This window comes from Octodon degus, unplaced genomic scaffold, assembly GCF_000260255.1.
Source record: "Octodon degus isolate 3935 unplaced genomic scaffold, OctDeg1.0 scaffold00228, whole genome shotgun sequence".
NCBI classification, from domain to species: Eukaryota; Metazoa; Chordata; class Mammalia; order Rodentia; family Octodontidae; genus Octodon; species Octodon degus.
Genome location: NW_004524804.1, coordinates 1,680,689 through 1,690,603, shown reverse-complemented (window position 1 = coordinate 1,690,603; position 9,915 = coordinate 1,680,689).

Below are 9,915 nucleotides of genomic sequence, written 5' to 3'. Positions count from 1 at the left end.
AAACTTTATTTCTGGGGGAAAAATGTGCCCCAAATTGTCGTGCAGTACTGCCCGTGTCAGGCCCCTGCCGAGCAGCGAGCGGAGTGGGCCTCGCCTGCCCCCGGGGAGCGGCTTCTCCTGGCATCCCCGAAGTTCGCACAAAGGCTTCCTTGCCCGCCTTGCCCGCCCTGCCCGCCCGCCGGCTGGCTCGCGGCACCTCTGTCTGCCCTTTCCCCGCACCGCAGCAGAGCTGGGAGTTATGAAAGAGATCGTGGAGCCTAAAAGCAGAACATTGTTATCTGGTCCTTAAAGAAAAACAATTGTCAATTTCTGCTCTAAAAGACATGAAAATTTGATTAATAACACAAATTATTAAATTATGGCATGAAGAGATAGATGTTTATCTTAAAATTATGTAGTTACTATTTCAGAAATCAAGACATTGTAAAATAAGAAATAGTAGAATTCACCTAGATCTTTATTTCAGGGTCAGACTAATTGGGTGTGGCGCGGTGACACACATCCGTGAGCAGAGCACTCGGGAGGCCGAGGCGGGAGGGTGGCAGGAAGTCCCAGGCCGGCCTGGGCTGCGCAGTGAGTTTAAGACCAGCCTGAACTGTACAGGAAAGTCTGCTGACCGAACTCCCGTGAACACTGCGCTCTGCCTGCTCACCCACCCAGTGGGGACCCGAACTGCAGGGGCAGCTCTCAGCTGGGCTCCAAGCACAGTCCTGTCAGCTGCTGAGCTGGAGGCGCGGAGGGCAGGAAAAGGTGACCTTCAAGGTGCGGGGAAGCTCAAGGAGCGCAGAGCCCAGTGCGCTCTGAGAAGCGCAGCACGTGCAGGGTTGCGCGGGCTGAGATGCACTGAGCGCTCCTGCGGGGCTTCGCTGCCGCTCTTGTCACCCTGACCGGTTGGCTCCCTCCGCAGAGAAGGGACGTTTGGTCAAAGCGGGTGTGTTGCTTTTTCTGGTTCTGCGCTACACCGAGAAAGTGACAGCAGTGAGCGCTGTTCATTCCACAGTTGCAGGCGCTTGAGGCACCCTGAGCAAGTCTCCCAGCACACAGCACTTTCGTCTAATTTTCATTCACTGATTGTAAACCACCTTTATTAACTTGGAAATGATACATGAAGCCCGTGCTACTCAATATATCTGAATTTTTAATTTGAAGTGTAGAAACTAGTTGTTTTTAAAAATAAAATTGAAGAAAAGCTAAATGGACAACAAAGCGAAGGACCAAGTTATTTGTATGGGAAGTTGAATGTTTTATTCCTGACCTGATTGTATTTGTGTTTCTCCCGAAGGCCACAGATAGGAACCGCTCATGTTCCCTAAAGGTCCTACTCAACTCTGACACTTTACAGTCATGACCATGTCACTTGGAGCTTTTTTTTTTTTTTTTTTTGGCGGTACCAGGGATCGAACTCACAACATTTCACTTGCCAGGCAGGTGCTTACCCCTGGCACTTGGAGCTTTATTCACGTGACATAATGAGAAAAGAAAGTATAAAGACTAAGACGGAATTTGCTATGATTTAAAATTTATTCCCCCAAAATTCCTTAAGCATCCTGAACAGTATTTAACTAATATGGTCTTCATACCGATCTCCAATTTCTATTCAAATTTTATTGCATCTTTTACAGATATGCATGGTAGCATGCCCAGTAAAGGTCTCAGAAAGTAAAACGTCTGAATCCTGAAGCTGGAAAAGTATTTTCTTTTTTTTACTTTGTCTGTTTTGTTTGGCTTTAAAATTTAAGTTTATTGATACACTCCAGGTATGCAGAATGACCACATGGATTATAGGGAACTTGCGTCTGTCCATGATGTATTTTGATTCCTCTCTCCCCTCACTCCTATCCCCTCTTTCCAAACCCTCTTCCTCTCCCAGCTCCCAGAGCTCAGTGTTCATTTTCTCACTTTTCCCACTCTTTTCTTTCCCATTCTTCCTTTCCCCTTTGCCCTCCCAATTTTCCTTTTACTCTTGAACAGTTTCTTCCTGTTTCACAATGCCTATTGTACCTTTATGGTCCTATTTAGTTTCAGTTTCTGAAAATGTACAGCAGAGAGAAAATGCAGTATTTTCCTGTGTATTCCTGATTTATTTCATTTATGATTATAGTCTCAAGATCCATCCATTTAGCCATAAATTCCTCAATTTTAGGGGCTGGGGAGATGACTCAGTAGGATAAGCACTTGACTGGCAAACGCACGGATCTGAGTTCAATCCCTGGTTCCGAGAAAAAAAAATTCTTCAATTTTATTATTTATGGCTTAGAAATATTCTATGATATAAAACATGGTTTTCATCCATTCTTCGGTTGATGGACATTAGAGTCGCTTCCGAGGTTTAACTATAACTGCTGTGCTGCTATCAATATTGGTGCCACAGAGCTACCGTGACGAAACTGCACGGTACTGGTAAAAAGAGAACATAGCTGGGGGTCAGCAGGAAGGCCAGAAGGTGCAGAAACGCCTCTGGCCACACCCAGCCACCTCGTCTCCCACAGATGATCCAAACACACGCACTGGAAGGACAGCCATTTCCACTTAACGGTGTGGCCAAACTAGCTTTCCGCACACCGAAGACTGACGTTAGACCCATGTTTATCACCAGGCACTAAATCGAAATCAAAATGGATAAAGAAAAAGGAAAGAGAAACTGGGATGGAGGAAAGAGGAAAGGAAGGGAAAAGGAAAAGGAGAAATATTCTATACTGCTAATTTCTATTGGTTCATTGAAAAGAAAGGTTTGTGCTAATAAAGACTGATCCATTTTTCATGCTTCTATCTTGTCATTTGAGCAGCTACTTTGAAGATAACAATCCACAATGCATTAACCATCATTACTCTCCTTTCTTGTATGAAATTTTTGTCATTGTTTTTGCTGTTCAAAACTTTAAAAAAAGTGGGGCTGGCCAAATAGCTCAGCAGATTAATGCATCTGCTTAGGCAGATGCAGGGGCGAGAGTTCAATCCCTGGGCCTGCCGTGCCAGCCCCACCTCCAGGGGGCACTAATACGTCAATTGAGATGGCATGGTGGTGCCCACCTGTAATCCCAGCACTTGGGAGGCTGCAAACAGGAGGATCACTATGAGTCTGATCTACACAGTGAGACACTGTATGTACATCCTGTACACCCTGTCCTAAAAAAATTTTAAAAAAAGATTAAGAAAAAAAAATTAAAATAAAAAGCCAGAAGAACTAACTAAGATAGCAGAGGTGTTTGGCAGCATTGCTAAAGAGGTTTTAAAGGGATCAACAGGCAAGAATGAACAGTTAATTCTCAGGTTACAATTAAGTCAACTGAACAGGACGAAATCATTCTTCTAAATTTTTTAAAAAATGGACCAAAGATCTAAATAGTAAAACAGAAACACTAAATCTGCTGGAAGAGAGAATAGGTTGAGTTGTGGAAGACATAGGTATAGACAAAGACTTTATAAACAAAGCTCCTATTACACAGGAATTGTCACACAGAGAATCGTCAGCTGGGATCTGTTCCTATCACAAAGCTTTGCACAGCAAAGTAAATCACCAACAGAGTGAAAAAAAGCCTGCAATTTGGGGGAAAGTTTCCATCAGTTGTTCTTCAGACAAAGTACTAATATCTGCAACCTATAAGGACTGAAAAACTCAGGCCCTCCAAATTCAAAGACCAAACCCCAAAACGGGCATGTGAGATGAGTATATATTTCTCAGAAAAAGTACAAATAGCAAATAAATATATTTTAAAAAATGTTCAACATTACTGACTGTTAGAGAGCTGGCAAGCAAACAACATCTCACCCCATGTGAGATTCCATCTCACTCCAGAAAAAATGGTTACCATCAAGAAGTCAACCAACAACAAATGCTGGCAGGGCTGTGGGAAAAAAGGAGTGTTTCTCCACCATCGGTGGGAGTGCAGACTTGTGCAACCACTGTGGACATCAGTGAGGAGATTCTCAAAAACCTAAAACTAGAGCCTCTCCATTCCCCTTTTGAGTATCTACCTAGAAGAATTAAAAGAATCATACCACAGCAATGTATGCAGTAGTGTTTTGAAGCTAGATATGCTCTGGTCAACCTGACACTAAAGAGATCTTAGCGACATCAAATTCTGATACTGCCTTCAGACATGAATTTCCTGCAGATGTTAACATGAAAGTTGATAGAGTGCAGGGGTCAGAAAAGAAATGACCAGAAAGGTGACCTGGAGGGGTCTGCCCAGTGTCCCCGCTATGACCTCTGCATGGCTGCCTCTCCCTAAGGGGCAGAGATCGTGTGCTTTTGCCTTCCAGCCAGCCAGCAGGGTGGGAGCCCTTGCTCCCTGTACGGCGGCCCCTTGGAACACGTTATTAGCCTGTTGTGCTGGCTATGTAAACTGCAGATTGAGGAACGGTGTACTGAGCTGTTCTCAGAGAACACTGAAAGAGCTCTAGAAGCTGCTTTGTATCTAGTGTTAGTGTTTTGTCACATCATACAAGAGGCGTGTTGTCAGTGTTAATTCCTTTCCAGAAAATTTTCCATTCACTTAAGATATAAAATGATCATTAACTTCAAGTCTTTCATCAAGAGGCAAACTACCTTCTCATGGAGCAGATCATTATTTACTGTTTTAATAAGGTAGCTGGAAATTTCCAGCTCTATATTTTGTTTCACTTTAGTGATGTTTTGAATAGACATTTCGGTTGTAAATTATTTTAACTTCTCTTTGCTGCTGATCATTGTTAGACATTATTATTGTGCTTCTGTGCCAGGAGCTTTCCTGCCTGGTGTCAGTTTACCTGATACTCACCTCCGGAGTCCTCCACTCCCTGTTCTATTACCCTCATCTCATCGGTCCTTCAGAGTAAGGAACGTAAGCCTGCATCTTGGCTTAGGAACTCTGCACAAAACAGAAATTTAGGAAGCACCTTTCTTTAATTCTGATCACTAGCAAACTAATATCCATCTGCATTGCCATGTAAATGATGAGATTATTTATGACCAGAAAGGTTACTGTGACATCTAAAATTCAGACTTCTAGATCATACCGTACACATTGTGTGCACTAATGGTTAATGTGCCCAGTGGCCCAATATTCATTAGAGTGACAGCACATATATTCAATGGTTAATGCGTCCTCCAACTTAGCTTAAATAGATTTTTAATTATCTTGCTAAGATTGTGCATAAAAGATGATAGACAATTTAAATGGGAGAGCATTATCTAATAATTGAAATGCAACTTTTCTGTACTAGCACTTTTAAAACTTTCCCATTTAAGATAAGTTACTGTCAAACACAGCTGTGTGTTCAACTGATCTATGGTGTGCAAATAAGACAGGGCAAGTTTACCCAAGAATCACCTAAATTGTAGACTCAACAACTATCCTCTTAAAGCTCAACAGATGATTATGACGCACAGATAAGCTTGAGAAGAACTGCATATGCAGTGTTTTATTTCAAATTACACAACTGAGCATGTTTTTGGTTTGTGTTCTGCTATGGCAGAGTGAGGACTGCTGTCAGTGCCGCCAACTGGGATCCGGAAACTCGAGAAGGCCTCCAGGGCTTGTCAATGCTCACCCTAAAGTGCTGTACTATGCTGGAGTATTTCTACCATATAATATGAAAAAGTATTAGAACATTTAAGCTAACCTTTTCCAAGTTTCTATTTGTACTCTCCAATTAGCTCTTCATCCGTATGACCTTAGAGCTACTTAACCCTTCTGCTGGGAGCGTACCCTAGAGCTTTGCTGTTGCCCTTACGATGCCTCATGTGAAGGGTGGTCACTGAGATCCCTCCTGAGTAAGGAGACAGGACACTCCGTTCCACCCGCAGGCATTTACATGTACAGAAATGGAATGACACTACCTCTGTGCAACAACACACTATGCAGTTAATAAAAGCAGAGACACTCTCCCTGTACTAGGGAGATGCAGCGAGGTGCGTTTGCAAGCAGAATTTGTTCCTAAAATATGCTTGTAACCCAAAAACTGGATTGCAAATCAAATTTCTCTATGAGAAATAGTGGAGAATGGATGATTTGTTCTACAACACAAAAATTCATATAAAATGGTTATGATACCATAATATGCAAAATAATAAAGAAAACACAAAGAACAACAAATTTCCACACACTCGCCTTTGGACGCCTTCCGAGTTGCCTACTGGGCAGCAATCAGAGGGCAAAAGGCACCTTGGGAGGACTTTGCTGCTGGGAAGAGCTAATAAGAAGTTTTCTGTAGAAACTTCATGAAACAGTAAAACCAGCCATTCTGTTTTTATTGTCACCATGCACAGAAGTTTTAAATGCTATCGGTGGTAAAATATTACTCCCTTCTGGAATGGGTTTCCCTGGGCCTCCTGTCTCCCAAATGCCACTGGCAATAAGAAACTGAATTCCACACCGATCAGCATTTGGGACAAGTTGGTTGTAACAGTCAAGTCTACTAGGAATAGGACTAAACCTTGTTATCAAATAGTTTCACAATTAACCATTTGCATGCCAACTTGTGTTTTCCAAAACCAAGCTTTTGACTTTGGGGGTTCTTATATTTCAGAAATTGACAACCACCTTCAGCTGCTGCAGGGCAGTGCTGGCAATTTGATGGTAGGGCAAGAGCATCATGGGAAGAGGGCGCCTTCCTTCCTGTCCAGTAAAATACGGGTGCTTTTGCATGCTTTATGTAAAACCTTCTTGGAAACAAACTGCACATAAGGAGAAACGGAGCTTCACTTAGGCTATGCCCTGCAGACACAGCACTCTGATGAGGAGTGAAGCTCATACATCTGAGACCTCTAGCAACTGGGTTCTCAAAATTGCCTTAAGACAAAATATTTAGAGAATACTTGAAACTGGGCACAGGGGTGCACAGCCATAACCCCAGCAATCTGGGGGTTGAGGTAAGAGGATCCCAAGTCAAGCCGGGCCTGGACAGCTTGGGTACCCAGGGAGAGGTGCTTCGCAATGAACAGTGGGGCGGTGCTGGGGATGTAGCTTAGGACGAAGTCCTCGGCTCAGTTATGCCTTAAAAGTCCAGGCCAGGCACGGCGAGCTGAGGGACTCGCGACTCTCCCACCCCTCTGCTCATTTAGGGAGCAAACATTCCTTAAGTCTTCTGCCAGCAAGGGCCTCACGCCTCGGTGAGCCTGGGTGGAACTGCTTTCTTTGGAAGACAAATTGTAGTGGCGATAAGAAGACAAGAGGGGAAAAGCAAGTAAATTAAATATAGAAAACAATTACCCACTGCGCTAATTACAGGGAAAGACGACGAAACAGGCGGGGAATGCAGAGCTGCTCTCCAGGTGAGATGTTACAAAGGCCCCCATTAAGCAGCAGCCACTGGAGCTTTGTTAGCTGGCTACAGAAAAGCACATCCCACACGGAAGGAAAGTGGAGAGTGGGTCACAAATGCGGGGACAGCTGTGCACGTGTGAATCAAGCGCCAGGTGAGCGGGCGCCCGTGGCCGAGGAAAGGAAGCGGAAGCCGTCCGTGGTCTGGGGCGCGGTTCGCGCGGCGCGGGGCCTGCCCGGCCTGCTCAGAGTCCTGCGTGCAAACCCCAGCCGCTGACACACAAGTTACAGCAAATTCAATTCAATAATTAAATTTTTTAGAAAGAGAACTTCCAGTTGCCCACGTCCCGGACAAGAGAAGGTCTTCAAGGCCGTGGGAGAGAGTTTGTTTTTTCTCTTTCCTGGAATAGGAGGCCACAGAAGGTCTGAATGAAGGGGACGACGTGACACACGGCTGCTGAGGGTCGGCCGTCGTCAGAGTACGACTTCCGACTGCAGTATCGAAGGGCTCTGAGAAAGGTCACAGTAAACGTTGGCGCTCACTTTAGAATTCAGCATAGTAGTTGCTTAAGCCAAAATAATGAGATGAAGGGAAACAAACAAACCTGAAAGGCATTTTAGAGTTGAAATCAGCACATCTGTCAGGCGTGGCCGCGGGGAACACGCTGCAGCACACGGGAGTGCAGAAATTAACACGCAGGTTTTATGTTTCATCAATCGGTTAATAATGAAAAAATACAACGTGTCTTCACACTCGCTGGTGGCATGAGAGGAGAGGGTGACCAAAATGTGTATGGTTGACAGGGGTGTAAAACCAGATGAGACATTGAGAGAATTTAATTTTCTTCTTTTTTGGAAGGGGTGAGCGACAGGCCATGCCCTTAGTAATGTGCAAAATGCCAAGAAAGACGGAAAGCTTGGGCTGCCCGCCACGCAGGCGCAGATGCACGCGGGACGCGGCCAGAGCAGCCAGGGCTCAGGGAAGGACTCGCGCAGAGACCGAGGCTTGCTGGGGATGGCTCAGGGGCTTGAGTGCCTGCCTGGCAGGCGCAAAGACCGGAGTCCAATTCCTGGTACCTCATGCCATGTCAGCCCCTGAACTCAGGGAGCCAAAATGCGTAGTGAGACCCTGTATCAAAAATAAAATAAGATAAAGTAAAATATGTTTCTAAAAAAGAGAGGGAAAATTGAGGCTTCATCCATAGAACCAAGAGAGCAGGCCCAGGAAGTGAGGTCAGAGTACTTGGAGGAAACAGAGAATCTTGCCAAGAATGATGAGAGAAGAGGCTGCTCACAGAAGAATTGTGCATCTGAGTCCTTGTCACCTAGGAACAAACAAACAGGAGGCAGGGAGGGAGGGGGAGGAGAGAGGGAGGGGGGAGAGAGGGAGAGACGGAGAGAGAGAGACAGAGACAGAGACACAGAGAGAGAAAGAGAGACAGCCTCAAACGCTCCAGCTCTTCTCCTCTCCTCTCTGCTGCCGTCTCAGAGGCCCGTGCTTATACTGTGCTCCTAATCCTCGCGTCCCTGTCTAAGGATCAGCTCTCCTTCCTAACACCAAAGCACTGGGCCGATGGATTTATGAAGAACAAGGTGTGTCTTGCACACCGCCCCAGAGGTCTCCTCCACGGTCAGTGGCCCTGCGCGCAGCCTGGGCTGAGGCTGAAAACAACAGCAGAAGCACTGGAGAGGACCACGCTGACATCACTTCCAGGAAGAGGGCCGGGGCACGGAGAGGCTCAGACCCTGGTGGCTGCTGCCGAGCGCTCTGAGGCGGAGGGCCTCTGCCGGCCCCGGCCCCTGCACCCTCAGCCCCTCCCAGGCCTTTAGCCCATGGCCTCTGGGGGCATTCAGCTCCTCACTGCTCCTAACTGCAGCCTGAGTGGAGCAAGCAGATGTCCTTTCTTACCCTCCTGCACCCCACTTACACTACGAAGTTTAGCTGCACATTGGCACTCTCTGCCACCACTTGTGATTGTGTCTACCTTGGTGAAGGCTCAGTGAACAATCACATAACACTCCATGTGATTCGTCAAAGGCGGTGTGTGTTGCATTTTTGTCATACAAGGCAGAAGCGCTCATTGATGCCTTAAGCACACTGTGCTGTAGTAAAAGTTCCCTGCTGTTTGTGACATAGAAATGGGGTCAGTGACAAGACAAAGGGCGACTGGACTCGCAGGTGACGGCGAGGCTACGTGTTGGGACTCTGCCCAGCAGGCTTCCATGCTCAAGGCCGATTTCCTGGACAAAATTTTCTTCTTTTATGTGATGGACAGGCACAGAGGCAGTCCTGAGGCTGGCGCCTGGAGTCCAGCAATTGGGCCCTGAGGGCCGCTAGAGAAAGAGGAGCAACGCGGTTCTCAAACCAGGATTGCCAGCTAAGGAGAAGAGGCAGGAGTGCTGTGAACTCAAAGTGAAGCTCGGCTGACGAGGTGAAGTTGCGCCTAGAAAGTGATTTGGGGCACATTTTCAATGTAATCTGGGGTCTGGGCTTGGAGAAGCCCATCAGTGGAATTTTGACTAATTAAAGTTGGATACGAGAGATGCTGAGTTAGAAAAGGACAGAGCAGCTTTGGGACTAGTGTTTGACAGAGAAAGAAATTACTTTCTCTGGTTGCTGTAGATGTTGTCAGTACACAGACAATTCTCCAATATTGCCACACAATTTGTA